Below are 18,491 nucleotides of genomic sequence, written 5' to 3' on the forward strand. Positions count from 1 at the left end.
ATCGGCCCCCGTGTGTGTGTGTGTGTGTGTGTGTGTGTGTGTGTGTGTGTGTGCGCGTGTGTGCGCGTGCATGCGCGTGTGTCTGTGTGTGTGTGTGCGCGTGTGTGTGTCGGTGTGTGTGTGTGTGTGTGTGTGCGCGTGTCATGTGTGTGTTTGTGTGCGCGTGTGTGTGTGTATGCGTGTGTGTGTGTGTGTGTGTGTGTGTGTGTGCGTGCTATATTAATGGATTGACAGTCGTCCGGTCCGATTAATTTCCATGGCGGCGAGTATTAACTCTATTGACCCATCTGGTGGTGGCAGTGCAGCAGGGCCGTGCGCTGTTCCCCTGGGGCGCAGGTTGCAGGGTTAAGTGCCTTGCCCAAGGGCACAGCAGTAGGACGCGGGGAGGGGTGGATGGAGGGAGGCGCAGACAGATGGCGGCTGGACCATCCACTTTGTAGTGCTGCTACCCTGTCGAGGGCCGGAATTAGTAAGGAGGTTAATCACACACACACACACACACACACACACACACACACACACACACACACACACAGTCTGTGGTATTCGTTGGGGCATTCACTGATGCTCTCCCCTCTCTCCCCTGCTCTCTCTGCCTCTCTCTCTCTCTCTCTGTGTCTCTCTCTCCCCTGCTCTCTCTGCCTCTCTCTCTCTCTGTGTCTCTCTCTCTGTCTCTCTCCCTCCTCTCTCTCACTGTCTCTCTCCCCCTCTCTCACTCTCTCTCTCTCCCACCTCTCTCTCTCTCCCCCTCTCACTCTCTCTCCCCCCTCTCTCTCTCTCTCTCTCTCTCCCCCTCTCTCACTGTCTCTCTCTCTCTCCCCCCCCTCTCTCTCTCTCCCTCTCCCTCACTGTCTCTCTCTGTCTCTCTCCCCCTCTCTCACTGTCTCTCTCTCTCCCCCTCTCTCTCTCTCTCTCTCTCTCTCCCCCTCTCACTGTCTCTCTCTGTCTCTCTCCCCCTCTCTCACTGTCTCTCTCCCCCTCTCTCTCTCTTTACTTTACTTTACTTTATTGATATTTAGCAGATGCCTTTATCCAAAGCGACATACAACCAGGATTACAACACAGTACAGCAATAAGAAAATTATATAACAGTTTTAGCGAACAAATGTATAAACAGCAATTTAAATTAAAATATATTTACAGACAAAAGAGCATAGGACAATAGAGCGTAGGAGCTAGAGAGGGTTTACAGGGGGGCAACATGAAGACTGAAAAGATGGGTTTTTAACTGTTTTTTGAAAATGGGTAGTGATTTGGCCGTTCTTATTGAAGGGGGGAGCTCGTTCCACCATTTTGGTGCAAGATGGGGAAAAAGTCGTGATCGGGAGCTGTTAAAACCACGTGGGGGGGGGGGGGAGGGGCAAGGCGTCCTGAGCTAGTGGAGGGTCGGAGTGCGCGATGAGGGCTCTGGAACTTGACCATAGGTTGTAGGTATGAAGGGGCTGTGAGGTGAACTGATGAGTAGGCTAGAACAAGTGTTTTGAATTTGATCCGTGCAGTGATGGGAAGCCAGTGAAGTTCATGGAAAAGCGGGGTGATGTGGGAGAATTTTGGTAGGTTGAAGACTAGACGGGCTGCAGCATTTTGTATAAGTTGGAGTGGTTGAGTGACAGAAACAGGGAGACCGGCCAGTAGAACGTTGCAGTAGTCCAGACGCGACAGAATGAGTGACTGAATGAGGAGTTGAGATGCTTGTCTGGAGAGGAACGGGCGAATTTTACGAATGTTGTAAAGGGCGAATCTGCAGGACCGGGCTATTGCTGCGATGTGGGAAGTGAAGGACAGTTGGTTGTCAAGAGTGACTCCAAGGTTTCTAGCTGTTTGTGAAGGAAAGACAGTAGTGTTGTTGAAGGAGATGGAGAGGTCAGTTACAGGACAGTCTTTGGCAGGGAAAAGGAGAAGCTCGGTTTTTGCTATGTTGAGTTTGAGGTGGTGGTTGGACATCCAAGTGCCAATGTCTGTGAGGCAAGCCGAGATCCGTGATTGAATTTGAGTGTCAGAGGGGGGGAAGGAAAGGAACAGCTGGGTGTCGTCGGCATATGAGTGATATGAAAAACCATGGGATGTGATGACGTGGCGGAGTGAAGTCATGTAAAGAAGGAAGAGAAAAGGACCAAGGACAGAACCCTGAGGGACACCCGTGGAAAGAGTGCAGGGGGTCGAAAGGGATCCTCTCCAGGAGACCTGATAGGAGCGGTGGGAGAGATAGGAAGAGAACCAAGAGAGTGCAGAGCCAGTGATACCCAGGTTGGAGAGAGTAGTGAGGAGAATTTGGTGGTTGACGGTGTCGAATGCAGCAGATAGGTCGAGAAGAATGAGAACTGAGGAGAGGGAGGCAGCTTTGGAGGAAAGAAGAGACTGAGTGATGGAGAGGAGAGCAGTTTCAGTGGAGTGGGCGGGTTTGAAACCAGATTGGAGAGGATCGGATAGGTTGTTATGGAAGAGATGAATGGAAAGTTGGTTTGATACTGCACGTTCGAGTGTTTTGGAAATGAATGACAAGAGAGAGACGGGACGGTAGTTCTGAATGACAGTGGGGTCGAGGGATGGTTTTTTCAGTAGGGGTTTCACCCGTGCAGTCTTAAGTGCAGTCGGAAAGACACCAGAGGATAGAGAGGAATTAATGAGGGAAGTGAGAAAGGGGGAGATGTCAGGGGAGATGGATTGAAGCAGGGAGGAAGGGATGGGGTCAAGAGGGCAGGAGGTGGCACGGTTTGATGAGATGAGTTTCAGAACTTCTTCGGAGGAGGAGAGGGGAGAGAAGGAAGAGAGACAGGAAGTAGGGGGTGGAGAGATTTGGTTGATGATAGGAAAGACTGGGGGCGGGAAGGATGAACTGATGTCTTGAATCTTTTTGGTGAAGAAGTTTGAAAAGTTGTCGGCAGAGAGGGAGGAGGAGGGAGGGGGGACGGGGGGGTCGAGGAGGGAAGAGAAAATGGATAACAGTTTGCTGGGGTTGGAGGCAGAAGACTGGATTAGGGAGGTGAAGAAGGAGGTTTTAGCCTGAGAGACAGCAGCAGTGAAATTGGAGAGGATGAGGTGGTAGGCTGTGAGGTCGGTGGGGTTGTGAGATTTGAGCCAGGTTCGTTCAGCTGCTCGGAGTTTGGTGCGGTGAATTCGGAGGGGTTCAGTTAGCCAGGGGGCGGGGGGTGAGGATCGGGCGGGTTTGGTGATGAGTGGGCAGAGGGAGTCGAGGGCAGTGGAGAGAGAGGATAGGAGCAAAGTGGAGGCTATGTTGGTTGAAAGAAGAGAAAATTGCTGGGCTGAGGAAATGAAATAAGGGTCAGATATAGGGAGAGGGGTGACAGTGAGGTTAGTGGTGGAGCAGGAGCGGGTGAAAATGAGGTCAAGTAGGTTTCCAGCTTTGTGAGTGGGGGGGGAGACTGAAAGGGCGAGGTCAAAGGAGGAAAATAAGTTAAGGAAGTGGGAGGAGTGAAGAGTGGATGTCTGTATATTGAAATCTCCCATGAGAATGAGTGGTGTGTTATTTTCCGGGAAGAAGGAGAGCAGGGGATCCAGTTGTTCTAGGAATAGGCCAAGGGGTCCGGGGGGATGGTAGATGGTGATAATGAAGAGTTTGACAGGTAAGGAGACAGTGACTGCATGGAATTCGAAACTGGAAGTGGATAAATGAGGGGGAGGTGTAACAGTGTAGGTCCAGTCAGAGCAGATGAGGAGTCCCGTCCCCCCTCCGCGTCCTACGGCTCGGGGGGTGTGGGAGAAAGAAAAGGCGGAGGAGAGAGCTGCGGGGGTGACGGTGTTGCCAGGTATGATCCATGTTTCAGTGAGGGAAAGGAAGTGAAGGGATTGGGAAAGGGCGTGCGCTGAGATTGTTTCCGTTTTGTTAACCGCTGACTGGCAGTTCCAGAGCCCTCCTGCAAAATTAAAAACATTACAGGACTGAGGGGGTGTGGGAGTCGGTTTAATGTGAATGTGATTGTTTTTATTAATACCCTTGTTGGAAGAAAAAGTATTGGCACGGTGATGGGAAATGACAGGGCGGCGAGGGCAGGATAAAATTGGAATTGAAAGTGCTAAGTTCCCAGCGCTGCCAATGGTGGGAATGCAAGGGGTGGAATTAATGGCGGGGCTTAGGTGGTGTGTAGTGCCAGTGAAATTAACAGAAGTGATAGTGATGAGAGGGAGGGAGGGAGAAGGAGGCGCAGTGAGACCATTAGGCCAGCAGGGGGAGCCGATGCAGTGATGAGAAAGGACAGGAGAGTAGAGGGGAATTTGACCGGAAGTGCAGGGTGGGCAGGGGTGGAGGTATGGCACTGAGGTATGGTGAGGACGTACAGTAGAAAAATTAACAGGAAATGTGAGGGGGCTATGGAAAGCAGAGCTGGAATGTTGGGCAGGGTCTTGCTGGGGAAACCGTCAGTGTAGACTAAAAGCAATACAATTGATAAAATTACTGGTTAACGTTCTTGTTCCTTTCTGATTAGGATGCAGTCCATCATATTTAAAAAGGACCCACTTATTCCAGAAAGTGTCGAAATTGCTAATAAAATCAACGCCAGTAGCAGAACTGTAGTTTTGCATCCATATATGCAGATTAAAAACACGACTAAAATATTCTAAGCTCTTGGACATGGGGGGGATGATGCCAGACAGGATACACCTCCTCCCCAAACTTTGGACTGTGGTGACTAGCGAGTCCAGATCCTCTGGTAGTTTGGCTGATTGCCTGGACATTACGTCATTGGTTCCGGTGTGTATAATCACAGTGTGGACAGATGGATGGACGTCGAGGAGGGCAGGGATGAGTTTGATAAAGTCTGTTGTTTTGCCCCCCGAGAGACAGTATGTGATTGCACCGGGAAGTTTAACGAATCTGCAGCAACGCGCTTCCTATTGACAGACGGGCGGACAGTGACCGATCCGCGGGCAGGAGGGGGGATCGGTGAGGACACGGTGTGGGGAAACGGAGAGGCCAACGGAGCGAAGAAGTTTGAGAGTGTGATTGATTCGTCGGCGATACTGGACGGGTCGTAGAATGGAAGTGGGGGCAACTTTGTGTGCTGTTTATGCTTTTTGCGACCCTTAACGATCGTTGCCCAGGAGGGAGGACCGTCATCGGCATGGCTTGGACCAGGCGCTGGCTCGAGGTGCCATAGCCGGGAGCTTAGTTCTGTCTGTCGCTGGAGAAGGTCTTCGATGAGCCGTTCAATGGACTGCAATTCAGCTTTCAGCCCGGTGATCTCCTGGGTGATCTCCACCGATAAGGCCATCACAGCTGCAACAGATGGACAAGACACAGGCAACAGAGAGAGGAAGAACCACCGGGAGCCGCTCAGGATTTTAGCTGCCGCAGCGCCCGCTGCGGTGATGTGATTGAGACCAGCCCCGGGAGGGGAGGCAGAGCGGGGTGTAGTAGAAAACTTACCACGGAGGGCCCAGAAAGGGCCCGCTGCGGTGGATCAGCGCTGGTAAGTTTGTCAAGTTGACTTCCAAGATGAAACGGGTAGTCCTTAGAATGGGTTAGTGGTGGGATCCAATCTTAATCACAGTTAAGATCCACGGTAAAACAGGCTGTTTAGCCAGCTACAAGCTAAAAACAAGGCTAGGTTAGCAGGGCTAGGCGTAGTCTGACCATTCAGGAGTCGGTGATTTTAAATCAAAATAATCTAAAACCCAGCGAGCCGATCATTAAAACAAATTAGTCCAGTATGACGATAAGGTGCAGCAGTATAGATGGATAAAAAGTGCAGCCTAAAATTCGAGCTTAAAACTGGATAAAAATGTTAAAATTTGACAAGGCTTCTGGCGGGCTTCTCTCTCTCTCTCTCTCTCTCTCTCTCCCCCTCTCACTGTCTCTCTGTCTCTCTCCCACTTTCTCCCTCTCTCTCACTGTCTCTCTCTGTCTCTCTGTCTCTCTCTCTCACACTGTCTCTCTCTCTGTCTCTCTCTCTCTCTCCCCCCCTCTCTGTCTGTCTGTCTCTCTCTCTCTCTCTCTCTCTCTCTCTCTCTCTCTCTCTGCGTTTGGTTCCCTGCCTACCTCTCATGTGCTGCAGCCTACAGTAGAATGTGAAGAAGTGACTTGATGTTGGAGGAAATGGATGAAAAGGAAGTGTGAAGGTTAATGAGATGCTCTTCCTCTCAAACCACTGTGTATAGATGCAAGCTAACCCTTTTTTTAACCTATTGAAACCATATTGCTATGAAAAGTCCTAGATATTGAAGAATACTGAAGGAGTGCGTGCCCGTCCGCATGTCCTCGAGTGCCCACCGCCTGGGTGGGGTCGTCAAAAAGGGCCTTTCTGTGTGGAGTTTGCATGTTCTCCCCCTGCCTCCCGGGGGTTTCCTTCATATAGGAACCCCTTCACCAAAACATGCAATAGATTCAAGATTCAAGATTTTTATTGTCACTCCGTAGTACAGTATCACGTGTGAAATTCTTGTGCTGTAGACTCTGTTACAACATAGTGCAAAAAAAACAAAAAAAAGAGGCAACAAGCAATAAAGCAGTAAGACACGCCACAGACAGTGGCACATATGTGCAAATGGCATGAACATACTTTAAACATAATTAAACATAATAACATTGTTAGGTGCAAATAGCATATGCCTAATTAATATACTATTGAACATTAGTCTTACGTGATGGTAGCAGCTGCAGTGCGGTACAGTACGGCTACTACACTATTTGTATATGTTAAGGAGTCTCGTGGCCTGCGAGAAGAAACTGTCCCTCAAGCGATTTGTGCGTGCTCTTGGGACCCTGTATCTCCTCCCTGAGGGTAGCAGGGAGAACAGACTGTTGTGGGGGTGGTTTGTGTCTTTGATGATCTTCATGGACGTCCTGAGGCACCGCTGGTTGTACAGATCTTGCAGTTCTGGCAGCTCACATCCTGTTACGTGCTGGGCCGCGCGCCTCACCCTTCTTAGCGCCCTGCGGTCCATGGTGGTGCAGTTCCCATACCAGGTTGTGAAGCAGCCAGTCAGCAGGCTTTCAATGGTGCCTCTGTAGAAGTCCCTGAGGATTTTTGGCCTTAGCCCGAATTTCTTCAGGCGTCTGAGTCCGTGTAGTCGCTGTTGGGCCTTTTTGACAACAGTGGCGGTGTGGTTGGCCCATGTCAGGTCCTGATGGATATTGACTCCCAGGTACTTGAAGCTGTCCACCCTTTCCACCACTGTGCCGTTGATGGTGATTGGGGGGTGTGCGCCCCCCCCCCTTCTGTAGTCTCTACAATGATCTCCTTTGTCTTGGAGACGTTCAGAGAGAGGTGGTTGTCCTGGCACCATTGTTCCAGGGCCTCCACCTCCTTCCACCTCCAATATCCTGGTTGCTAATGTGGTTCCTCCTCTGGTCGTTAAGGGCGCCTGTTCGGAGGGAGGGGAACTGGTTGGAATAGCGTGAACCTCCCACGTGCTGTGTCCTACCGGTGAAGCTTCCCCTGTCAGGTGAAAAGAAGCGGCTGGCTAACTGCCCATGTCTCGGAGGAAGCATGGAGCCAGTTTCAGCTCTCTCCAGATCGGCAGAGGGTGGAGTAGAAAAAAGTCCTAGATATTTATCAACTCCTTGTTGTGAGAAATAAGGAAATGCCATTTCCTCATTTAACAGTGCTTGTCCCTCATCTAGCAAAGCCTTCTGCAGGCTCACCAGAATGAGTTTATGCACAGTGTCGCTGTCGCCGCCATTCGGCGACAGGGCGCCAAGTCGAGGTTGCGCAGAACCATGCCGGGCGCTTTAGTCACTGTTGGTTGGTCCACAAGACCAGCAGCTCTGTAAGTCACTCTGTTGGTTGGTCCACAAAAAGACCAGCAGCTCTGTAAGTCACTCTGTTGGTTGGTCCACAAAAAGACCAGCAGCTCTGTAAGTCACTCTGTTGGTTGGTCCACAAAAAGACCAGCAGCTCTGTAAGTCACTCTGTTGGTTGGTCCACCAGACCAGCAGCTCTGTAAGTCACTCTGTTGGTTGGTCCACCAGTCCAGCAGCTCTGTAAGTCACTCTGTTGGTTGGTCCACAAAAAGACCAGCAGCTCTGTAAGTCTCTGTTGGTTGGTCCACCAGACCAGCAGCTCTGTAAGTCACTCTGTTGGTTGGTCCACCAGACCAGCAGCTCTGTAAGTCACTCTGTTGGTTAGTCCACAAAAAGACCAGCAGCTCTGTAAGTCACTCTGTTGGTTGGTCCACCAGACCAGCAGCTCTGTAAGTCACTCTGTTGGTTGGTCCACCAGACCAGTAGCTCTGTAAGTCACTCTGTTGGTTGGTCCACAAAAAGACCAGCAGCTCTGTAAGTCACTCTGTTGGTTGGTCCACAAAAAGACCAGCAGCTCTGTAAGTCTCTGTTGGTTGGTCCACCAGACCAGCAGCTCTTTAAGTCACTCTGTTGGTTGGTCCACCAGACCAGCAGCTCTGTAAGTCACTCTGTTGGTTAGTCCACAAAAAGACCAGCAGCTCTGTAAGTCACTCTGTTGGTTGGTCCACAAAAAGACCAGCAGCTCTGTAAGTCACTCTGTTGGTTAGTCCACAAAAAGTGCATTTTGGAAATTTGCATATCTTGTTGCAGCTATTGCGAATTCGCACTTGTTTATAAACTATGCCATAATTGGCTGGGAGCACATTTCAGCCACTTGGCTCCTAGTAGGCACGTATGAAATCATCGGCGACCTGGCCATAATGACATCATCAGCGACCTGGCCATATATGACATCATCAGCGACCTGGCCTCTTGGCCCCTAGTGGCCACGAATGACATCATCGGCAACCTGGCCACATTCTTTCTTTCTTTCTTTCGGGGGGATATACAGTACATATAGACAGACAGACAGAACCTCTTATAGACACTTTGGCTTCCCTAGTGGCCACACCATAAAAAACTCCGGCAGTTGGTTCCTTGCACGTCAGTCAGCACCTTTCTCCTCCTATGGAACCATCAGCTCTTCCCTCTCAGAGGGGGTTCCTGCCCAGAACTGCTTCATCTCCCCCCTGCACGCAGCCACCAGAGCGACGGTTATCAGGGTGAAGGGGACCAGGTAGAGCATGGCAGGCTGGCCCTTCTCAGACAACAGCATGGCAGCAAATGCCACTATCATCCCCAACAGGTAGGCTATGCAGCAGCTGATGAAGTAGACCTTCTTGGTGCTGTTGATCCACACATCAAACCTGCTGCAGTAGGCCACAAGCAGACCTGGAACAACGATGTCTCCGTAGCCCAGACTGCAGAACTCCATCCCACACAGGTTCTGAGCCCAGAACCGTGGGAGACGCATCATGGAGGGCAGGTTCTCAGAGGGAGCCTGGGGTTCGGCGGGGACCTGCACCAGGTTAGCTTGCCTCTTCTCTCCAAATTCATCAGGGCCCAAGACAATCTGCTCCATCATGCTCACACCATTCTTGGTGAAGTAAGGAGTGATGAAAACAAAGAAGACATCATACACAAGCAAGAGGCTCAGCAGAATCACAGAGATCTTGAAATTGGACAGCGAGATGGTCTTTATGAAGCAAATGCAGAACACAATGCCGAGGAGGTCCTGCAAGATCCAGATCCATCTGTCTTCATGCCTGTAGACTACCGAGACCACGGCTACAGCAATGCACACTGCAGCCAGTATGAGCGACCTCACAGAGAAGGTACACGTTCCGATAGAGTAAGTCATAGTGCCACACCCCCCCATCCTGTCCATCACTGCTTCCAGGCACCTAAACAGCGCTATGGCGGAGCATATGCAGAATGCGGCAATGGCGATGTACATGAAGACATTGCGGAAGTAGTACGTGAGGTTTAGCATGGCAGACGACAGGGCTACATAGCTAACCGCTTTGAGAGGAGAGTCAAGAGAAAGGTCTCCGTTGTCTGCTTTGCTTTCAACCTTTCCTCTGCCCGCCGCACCACTGCTCAACTGCTCTCTCTCACATGTCCCGCTGCAGTAGCCTCCCAAGGCAACCGTGCATATGGAGATGAGTACCATGACTACGACGCTTGGATCAATCTTGGAGTGAGGCGGAGCATACATCTTCTCGGTCATTCCTCCACCAAACACCTGCTGGGCATCCAGGAAGTCCCTGTACCTCATGAGAGCCAGGGGGATTTGGATCTTGGCATACTCTGACTCTTTGGCTGATGGAGTGATCAAAGTTGTCTTGCTGGCAATGAGCAAAGCTGTAGCCCCAAGGTGCTGAGCAACCAGCGCTTTCTGGCTGAGATCACAGCCCCCTCTCATCACCACCAGCGCTTTGCCCCTGACCTCCTCTGGCCTCACCTCAGACATGTCGCACAGCCCAGTGAATGGCAGAATCACCAGCTCATACTGCACAGCAGTGTCCAGAGTCTCCTTCAGGGGGGTCCAGGAGCCATTGTGAACAATGCAGTACTCCATACTTGTAGTTCCATCTGAAATGTGCAAGATTGCCTGTTGACAGTTTATCTTCGAGGACAAGAAAATGACCGATAAAATTATGATCATGACAGCTTTTGCCATATTGCAAGTTAATCAACAAGATGATTTAAACGCGAATGGGTTAAAAGACGAGAATTGTCCAAGTTATAACGTCAGCAGGGAAGGATTTATGACCTCAGTGATGATGTCACAATATCTACGCATAAGTGACATCATCAGTGACATCATTGTAACATCATCATTGATGATATCACTGTTGAAATTGTGACATCATCACTGATATCAACTACTGATGACATCACAATTGCTTGGGTGACATCACTGATGTCATCAGCAATGATGTCTCTCTCTGTCTCTCTCCCTCTCTCCCTCTCTCTCTCTCTCTCTCTCTCTCACTGTCTCTCTCTCTCTCTCTCTCTGCGTTTGGTTCCCTGCCTACCTCTCATGTGCTGCAGCCTACAGTAGAATGTGAAGAAGTGACTTGATGTTGGAGGAAATGGATGAAAAGGAAGTGTGAAGGTTAATGAGATGCTCTTCCTCTCAAACCACTGTGTATAGATGCAAGCTAACCCTTTTTTTAACCTATTGAAACCATATTGCTATGAAAAGTCCTAGATATTGAAGAATACTGAAGGAGTGCGTGCCCGTCCGCATGTCCTCGAGTGCCCACCGCCCAGGTGGGGTCGTCAAAAAGGGCCTTTCTGTGTGGAGTTTGCATGTTCTCCCTGTGCCTCCCGGGGGTTTCCTTCATATAGGAACCCCTTCACCAAAACATGCAATAGATTCAAGATTCAAGATTCAAGATTTTTATTGTCACTCCGTAGTACAAGTATCACGTGTGAAATTATTGTGCTGTAGACTCCGTTACAACATAGTGCAAAAAAAAAAAACAAGAGGCAACAAGCAATAAAGCAGTAGACACGCCACAGACAGTGGCACATATGTGCAAATGGCATGAACATACTTTAAACATAATTAAACATAATAACATTCTGTTAGGTGCAAATAGCATATGCCTAATTAACATACTATTGAACATTAGTCTTACGTGATGGTAGCAGCTGCAGTGCGGTACAGTACGGCTACTACACTATTTGTATATGTTAAGGAGTCTCGTGGCCTGCGAGAAGAAACTGTCCCTCAAGCGATTTGTGCGTGCTCTTGGGACCCTGTATCTCCTCCCTGAGGGTAGCAGGGAGAACAGACTGTTGTGGGGGTGGTTTGTGTCTTTGATGATCTTCATGGACCTCCTGAGGCACCGCTGGTTGTACAGATCTTGCAGTTCTGGCAGCTCACATCCTGTTACGTGCTGGGCCGTGCGCCTCACCCTTCTTAGCGCCCTGCGGTCCATGGTGGTGCAGTTCCCATACCAGGTGGTGAAGCAGCCAGTCAGCAGGCTTTCAATGGTGCCTCTGTAGAAGTCCCTGAGGATTTTTGGCCTTAGCCCGAATTTCTTCAGGCGTCTGAGTCCGTGTAGTCGCTGTTGGGCCTTTTTGACAACAGTGGCGGTGTGGTTGGCCCATGTCAGGTCCTGGTGGATGTTGACTCCCAGGTACTTGAAGCTGTCCACCCTTTCCACCACTGTGCCGTTGATGGTGATTGGGGGGTGTGCCCCCCCCCCCCCTCCCCCTTCTGTAGTCTCTACAATGATCTCCTTTGTCTTGGAGACGTTCAGAGAGAGGTGGTTGTCCTGGCACCATTGTTCCAGGGCCTCCACCTCCTTCCACCTCCAATATCCTGGTTGCTAATATGGTTCCTCCTCTGGTCGTTAAGGGCGCCTGTTCGGAGGGAGGGGAACTGGTTGGAATAGCGTGAACCTCCCACGTGCTATGTCCTACCGGTGAAGCTTCCCCTGTCAGGTGAAAAGAAGCGGCTGGCTAACTGCCCATGTCTCGGAGGAAGCATGGAGCCAGTTTCAGCTCTCTCCAGATCGGCAGAGGGTGGAGTAGAAAAAAGTCCTAGATATTTATCAACTCCTTGTTGTGAGGAATAAGGAAATGCCATTTCCTCATTTAACAGTGCTTGTCCCTCATCTAGCAAAGCCTTCTGCAGGCTCACCAGAATGAGTTTATGCACAGTGTCGCTGTCGCCGCCATTCGGCGACAGGGCGCCAAGTCGAGGTTGCGCAGAACCATGCCGGGCGCTTTAGTCACTCTGTTGGTTGGTCCACAAGACCAGCAGCTCTGTAAGTAACTCTGTTGGTTGGTCCACAAAAAGCCCAGCAGCTCTGTAAGTCACTCTGTTGGTTGGTCCACAAAAAGACCAGCAGCTCTGTAAGTCACTCTGTTGGTTGGCCCACAAAAAGACCAGCAGCTCTGTAAGTCACTCTGTTGGTTGGTCCACCAGACCAGCAGCTCTGTAAGTCACTCTGTTGGTTGGTCCACCAGTCCAGCAGCTCTGTAAGTCACTCTGTTGGTTGGTCCACAAAAAGACCAGCAGCTCTGTAAGTCTCTGTTGGTTGGTCCACAAAAAGACCAGCAGCTCTGTAAGTCACTCTGTTGGTTGGCCCACAAAAAGACCAGCAGCTCTGTAAGTCACTCTGTTGGTTGGTCCACCAGACCAGCAGCTCTGTAAGTCACTCTGTTGGTTGGTCCACCAGTCCAGCAGCTCTGTAAGTCACTCTGTTGGTTGGTCCACAAAAAGACCAGCAGCTCTGTAAGTCACTCTGTTGGTTGGTCCACAAAAAGACCAGCAGCTCTGTAAGTCACTCTGTTGGTTGGTCCACAAAAAGACCAGCAGCTCTGTAAGTCTCTGTTGGTTGGTCCACCAGACCAGCAGCTCTTTAAGTCACTCTGTTGGTTGGTCCACCAGACCAGCAGCTCTGTAAGTCACTCTGTTGGTTAGTCCACAAAAAGACCAGCAGCTCTGTAAGTCACTCTGTTGGTTGGTCCACAAAAAGACCAGCAGCTCTGTAAGTCACTCTGTTGGTTAGTCCACAAAAAGTGCATTTTGGAAATTTGCATATCTTGTTGCAGCTATTGCGAATTCGCACTTGTTTATAAACTATGCCATAATTGGCTGGGAGCACATTTCAGCCACTTGGCTCCTAGTAGGCACGTATGAAATCATCGGCGACCTGGCCATAATGACATCATCAGCGACCTGGCCATATATGACATCATCAGCGACCTGGCCTCTTGGCCCCTAGTGGCCACGAATGACATCATCGGCAACCTGGCCACATTCTTTCTTTCTTTCTTTCGGGGGGATATACAGTACATATAGACAGACAGACAGAACCTCTTATAGACACTTTGGCTTCCCTAGTGGCCACACCATAAAAAACTCCGGCAGTTGGTTCCTTGCACGTCAGTCAGCACCTTTCTCCTCCTATGGAACCATCAGCTCTTCCCTCTCAGAGGGGGTTCCTGCCCAGAACTGCTTCATCTCCCCCCTGCACGCAGCCACCAGAGCGACGGTTATCAGGGTGAAGGGGACCAGGTAGAGCATGGCAGGCTGGCCCTTCTCAGACAACAGCATGGCAGAAAATGCCACTATCATCCCCAACAGGTAGGCTATGCAGCAGCTGATGAAGTAGACCTTCTTGGTGCTGTTGATCCACACATCAAACCTGCTGCAGTAGGCCACAAGCAGACCTGGAACAACGATGTCTCCGTAGCCCAGACTGCAGAACTCCATCCCACACAGGTTCTGAGCCCAGAACCGTGGGAGACGCATCATGGAGGGCAGGTTCTCAGAGGGAGCCTGGGGTTCGGCGGGGACCTGCACCAGGTTAGCTTGCCTCTTCTCTCCAAATTCATCAGGGCCCAAGACAATCTGCTCCATCATGCTCACACCATTCTTGGTGAAGTAAGGAGTGATGAAAACAAAGAAGACATCATACACAAGCAAGAGGCTCAGCAGAATCACAGAGATCTTGAAATTGGACAGCGAGATGGTCTTTATGAAGCAAATGCAGAACACAATGCCGAGGAGGTCCTGCAAGATCCAGATCCATCTGTCTTCATGCCTGTAGACTACCGAGACCACGGCTACAGCAATGCACACTGCAGCCAGTATGAGCGACCTCACAGAGAAGGTACACGTTCCGATAGAGTAAGTCATAGTGCCACACCCCCCCATCCTGTCCATCACTGCTTCCAGGCACCTAAACAGCGCTATGGCGGAGCATATGCAGAATGCGGCAATGGCGATGTACATGAAGACATTGCGGAAGTAGTACGTGAGGTTTAGCATGGCAGACGACAGGGCTACATAGCTAACCGCTTTGAGAGGAGAGTCAAGAGAAAAGTCTCCGTTGTCTGCTTTGCTTTCAACCTTTCCTCTGCCCGCCGCACCACTGCTCAACTGCTCTCTCTCACATTTCCCGCTGCAGTAGCCTCCCAAGGCAACTGTGCATATGGAAATGAGTACCATGACTACGACGCTTGGATCAATGTTGGAGTGAGGCGGAGCATACATCTTCTCGGTCATTCCTCCACCAAACACCTGCTGGGCATCCAGGAAGTCCCTGTACCTCATGAGAGCCAGGGGGATTTGGATCTTGGCATACTCTGACTCTTTGGCTGATGGAGTGATCAAAGTTGTCTTGCTGGCAATGAGCAAAGCTGTAGCCCCAAGGTGCTGAGCAACCAGCGCTTTCTGGCTGAGATCACAGCCCCCTCTCATCACCACCAGCGCTTTGCCCCTGACCTCCTCTGGCCTCACCTCAGACATGTCGCACAGCACAGTGAATGGCAGAATCACCAGCTCATACTGCACAGCAGTGTCCAGAGTCTCCTTCAGGGGGGTCCAGGAGCCATTGTGAACAATGCAGTACTCCATACTTGTAGTTCCATCTGAAATGTGCAAGATTGCCTGTTGACAGTTTATCTTCGAGGACAAGAAAATGACCGATAAAATTATGATCATGACAGCTTTTGCCATATTGCAAGTTAATCAACAAGATGATTTAAACGCGAATGGGTTAAAAGACGAGAATTGTCCAAGTTATAACGTCAGTAGGGAAGGATTTATGACCTCAGTGATGATGTCACAATATCTATGCATAAGTGACATCATCAGTGACATCATTGTAACATCATCATTGATGATATCACTGTTGAAATTGTGACATCATCACTGATATCACCTACTGATGACATCACAATTGCTTGAGTGACATCACTGATGTCATCAGCAATGATGTCTCTCTCCCTCTCTCCCTCTCTCTCACACTGTCTCTCTCTCTGTCTCTCTGTCTCTCTCTCTGTCTCTCTCTCTCTCTCTCTCTCTCTGCGTTTGGTTCCCTGCCTACCTCTCATGTGATGCAGCCTACAGTAGAATGTGAAGAAGTGACTTGATGTTGGAGGAAATGGATGAAAAGGAAGTGTGAAGGTTAATGAGATGCTCTTCCTCTCAAACCACTGTGTATAGATGCAAGCTAACCCTTTTTTTAACCTATTGAAACCATATTGCTATGAAAAGTCCTAGATATTGAAGAATACTGAAGGAGTGCGTGCCCGTCCGCATGTCCTCGAGTGCCCACCGCCCAGGTGGGGTCGTCAAAAAGGGCCTTTCTGTGTGGAGTTTGCATGTTCTCCCTGTGCCTCCCGGGGGTTTCCTTCATATAGGAACCCCTTCACCAAAACATGCAATAGATTCAAGATTCAAGATTCAAGATTTTTATTGTCACTCCGTAGTACAAGTATCACGTGTGAAATTATTGTGCTGTAGACTCCGTTACAACATAGTGCAAAAAAAAAAAACAAGAGGCAACAAGCAATAAAGCAGTAGACACGCCACAGACAGTGGCACATATGTGCAAATGGCATGAACATACTTTAAACATAATTAAACATAATAACATTCTGTTAGGTGCAAATAGCATATGCCTAATTAACATACTATTGAACATTAGTCTTACGTGATGGTAGCAGCTGCAGTGCGGTACAGTACGGCTACTACACTATTTGTATATGTTAAGGAGTCTCGTGGCCTGCGAGAAGAAACTGTCCCTCAAGCGATTTGTGCGTGCTCTTGGGACCCTGTATCTCCTCCCTGAGGGTAGCAGGGAGAACAGACTGTTGTGGGGGTGGTTTGTGTCTTTGATGATCTTCATGGACCTCCTGAGGCACCGCTGGTTGTACAGATCTTGCAGTTCTGGCAGCTCACATCCTGTTACGTGCTGGGCCGTGCGCCTCACCCTTCTTAGCGCCCTGCGGTCCATGGTGGTGCAGTTCCCATACCAGGTGGTGAAGCAGCCAGTCAGCAGGCTTTCAATGGTGCCTCTGTAGAAGTCCCTGAGGATTTTTGGCCTTAGCCCGAATTTCTTCAGGCGTCTGAGTCCGTGTAGTCGCTGTTGGGCCTTTTTGACAACAGTGGCGGTGTGGTTGGCCCATGTCAGGTCCTGGTGGATGTTGACTCCCAGGTACTTGAAGCTGTCCACCCTTTCCACCACTGTGCCGTTGATGGTGATTGGGGGGTGTGCCCCCCCCCCCCCTCCCCCTTCTGTAGTCTCTACAATGATCTCCTTTGTCTTGGAGACGTTCAGAGAGAGGTGGTTGTCCTGGCACCATTGTTCCAGGGCCTCCACCTCCTTCCACCTCCAATATCCTGGTTGCTAATATGGTTCCTCCTCTGGTCGTTAAGGGCGCCTGTTCGGAGGGAGGGGAACTGGTTGGAATAGCGTGAACCTCCCACGTGCTATGTCCTACCGGTGAAGCTTCCCCTGTCAGGTGAAAAGAAGCGGCTGGCTAACTGCCCATGTCTCGGAGGAAGCATGGAGCCAGTTTCAGCTCTCTCCAGATCGGCAGAGGGTGGAGTAGAAAAAAGTCCTAGATATTTATCAACTCCTTGTTGTGAGGAATAAGGAAATGCCATTTCCTCATTTAACAGTGCTTGTCCCTCATCTAGCAAAGCCTTCTGCAGGCTCACCAGAATGAGTTTATGCACAGTGTCGCTGTCGCCGCCATTCGGCGACAGGGCGCCAAGTCGAGGTTGCGCAGAACCATGCCGGGCGCTTTAGTCACTCTGTTGGTTGGTCCACAAGACCAGCAGCTCTGTAAGTAACTCTGTTGGTTGGTCCACAAAAAGCCCAGCAGCTCTGTAAGTCACTCTGTTGGTTGGTCCACAAAAAGACCAGCAGCTCTGTAAGTCACTCTGTTGGTTGGCCCACAAAAAGACCAGCAGCTCTGTAAGTCACTCTGTTGGTTGGTCCACCAGACCAGCAGCTCTGTAAGTCACTCTGTTGGTTGGTCCACCAGTCCAGCAGCTCTGTAAGTCACTCTGTTGGTTGGTCCACAAAAAGACCAGCAGCTCTGTAAGTCTCTGTTGGTTGGTCCACAAAAAGACCAGCAGCTCTGTAAGTCACTCTGTTGGTTGGCCCACAAAAAGACCAGCAGCTCTGTAAGTCACTCTGTTGGTTGGTCCACCAGACCAGCAGCTCTGTAAGTCACTCTGTTGGTTGGTCCACCAGTCCAGCAGCTCTGTAAGTCACTCTGTTGGTTGGTCCACAAAAAGACCAGCAGCTCTGTAAGTCACTCTGTTGGTTGGTCCACAAAAAGACCAGCAGCTCTGTAAGTCACTCTGTTGGTTGGTCCACAAAAAGACCAGCAGCTCTGTAAGTCTCTGTTGGTTGGTCCACCAGACCAGCAGCTCTTTAAGTCACTCTGTTGGTTGGTCCACCAGACCAGCAGCTCTGTAAGTCACTCTGTTGGTTAGTCCACAAAAAGACCAGCAGCTCTGTAAGTCACTCTGTTGGTTGGTCCACAAAAAGACCAGCAGCTCTGTAAGTCACTCTGTTGGTTAGTCCACAAAAAGTGCATTTTGGAAATTTGCATATCTTGTTGCAGCTATTGCGAATTCGCACTTGTTTATAAACTATGCCATAATTGGCTGGGAGCACATTTCAGCCACTTGGCTCCTAGTAGGCACGTATGAAATCATCGGCGACCTGGCCATAATGACATCATCAGCGACCTGGCCATATATGACATCATCAGCGACCTGGCCTCTTGGCCCCTAGTGGCCACGAATGACATCATCGGCAACCTGGCCACATTCTTTCTTTCTTTCTTTCGGGGGGATATACAGTACATATAGACAGACAGACAGAACCTCTTATAGACACTTTGGCTTCCCTAGTGGCCACACCATAAAAAACTCCGGCAGTTGGTTCCTTGCACGTCAGTCAGCACCTTTCTCCTC

General features: G+C 50.1%; 2 pseudogenes across 2 annotated transcripts; both read right to left on the minus strand.

The window, feature by feature from the left end:
- Positions 1-8,867: 8,867 nt before the first annotated feature.
- LOC310771754 (signal peptide peptidase-like 2A pseudogene) lies at positions 8,868-10,424 on the minus strand (annotated as a pseudogene). The gene has a single exon. The product of its transcript is annotated as a signal peptide peptidase-like 2A pseudogene (transcript).
- A 3,249-nt stretch (positions 10,425-13,673) lies between these two features.
- LOC310771755 (signal peptide peptidase-like 2A pseudogene) lies at positions 13,674-15,230 on the minus strand (annotated as a pseudogene). Its single transcript has one exon. The product of its transcript is annotated as a signal peptide peptidase-like 2A pseudogene (transcript).
- Between the last annotated feature and the right edge of the window lie 3,261 nt (positions 15,231-18,491).

Source organism: Poromitra crassiceps, assembly GCF_964638095.1.
Source record: "Poromitra crassiceps genome assembly, contig: HAP1_SCAFFOLD_1164, whole genome shotgun sequence".
Taxonomy (NCBI): domain Eukaryota; kingdom Metazoa; phylum Chordata; class Actinopteri; order Beryciformes; family Melamphaidae; genus Poromitra; species Poromitra crassiceps.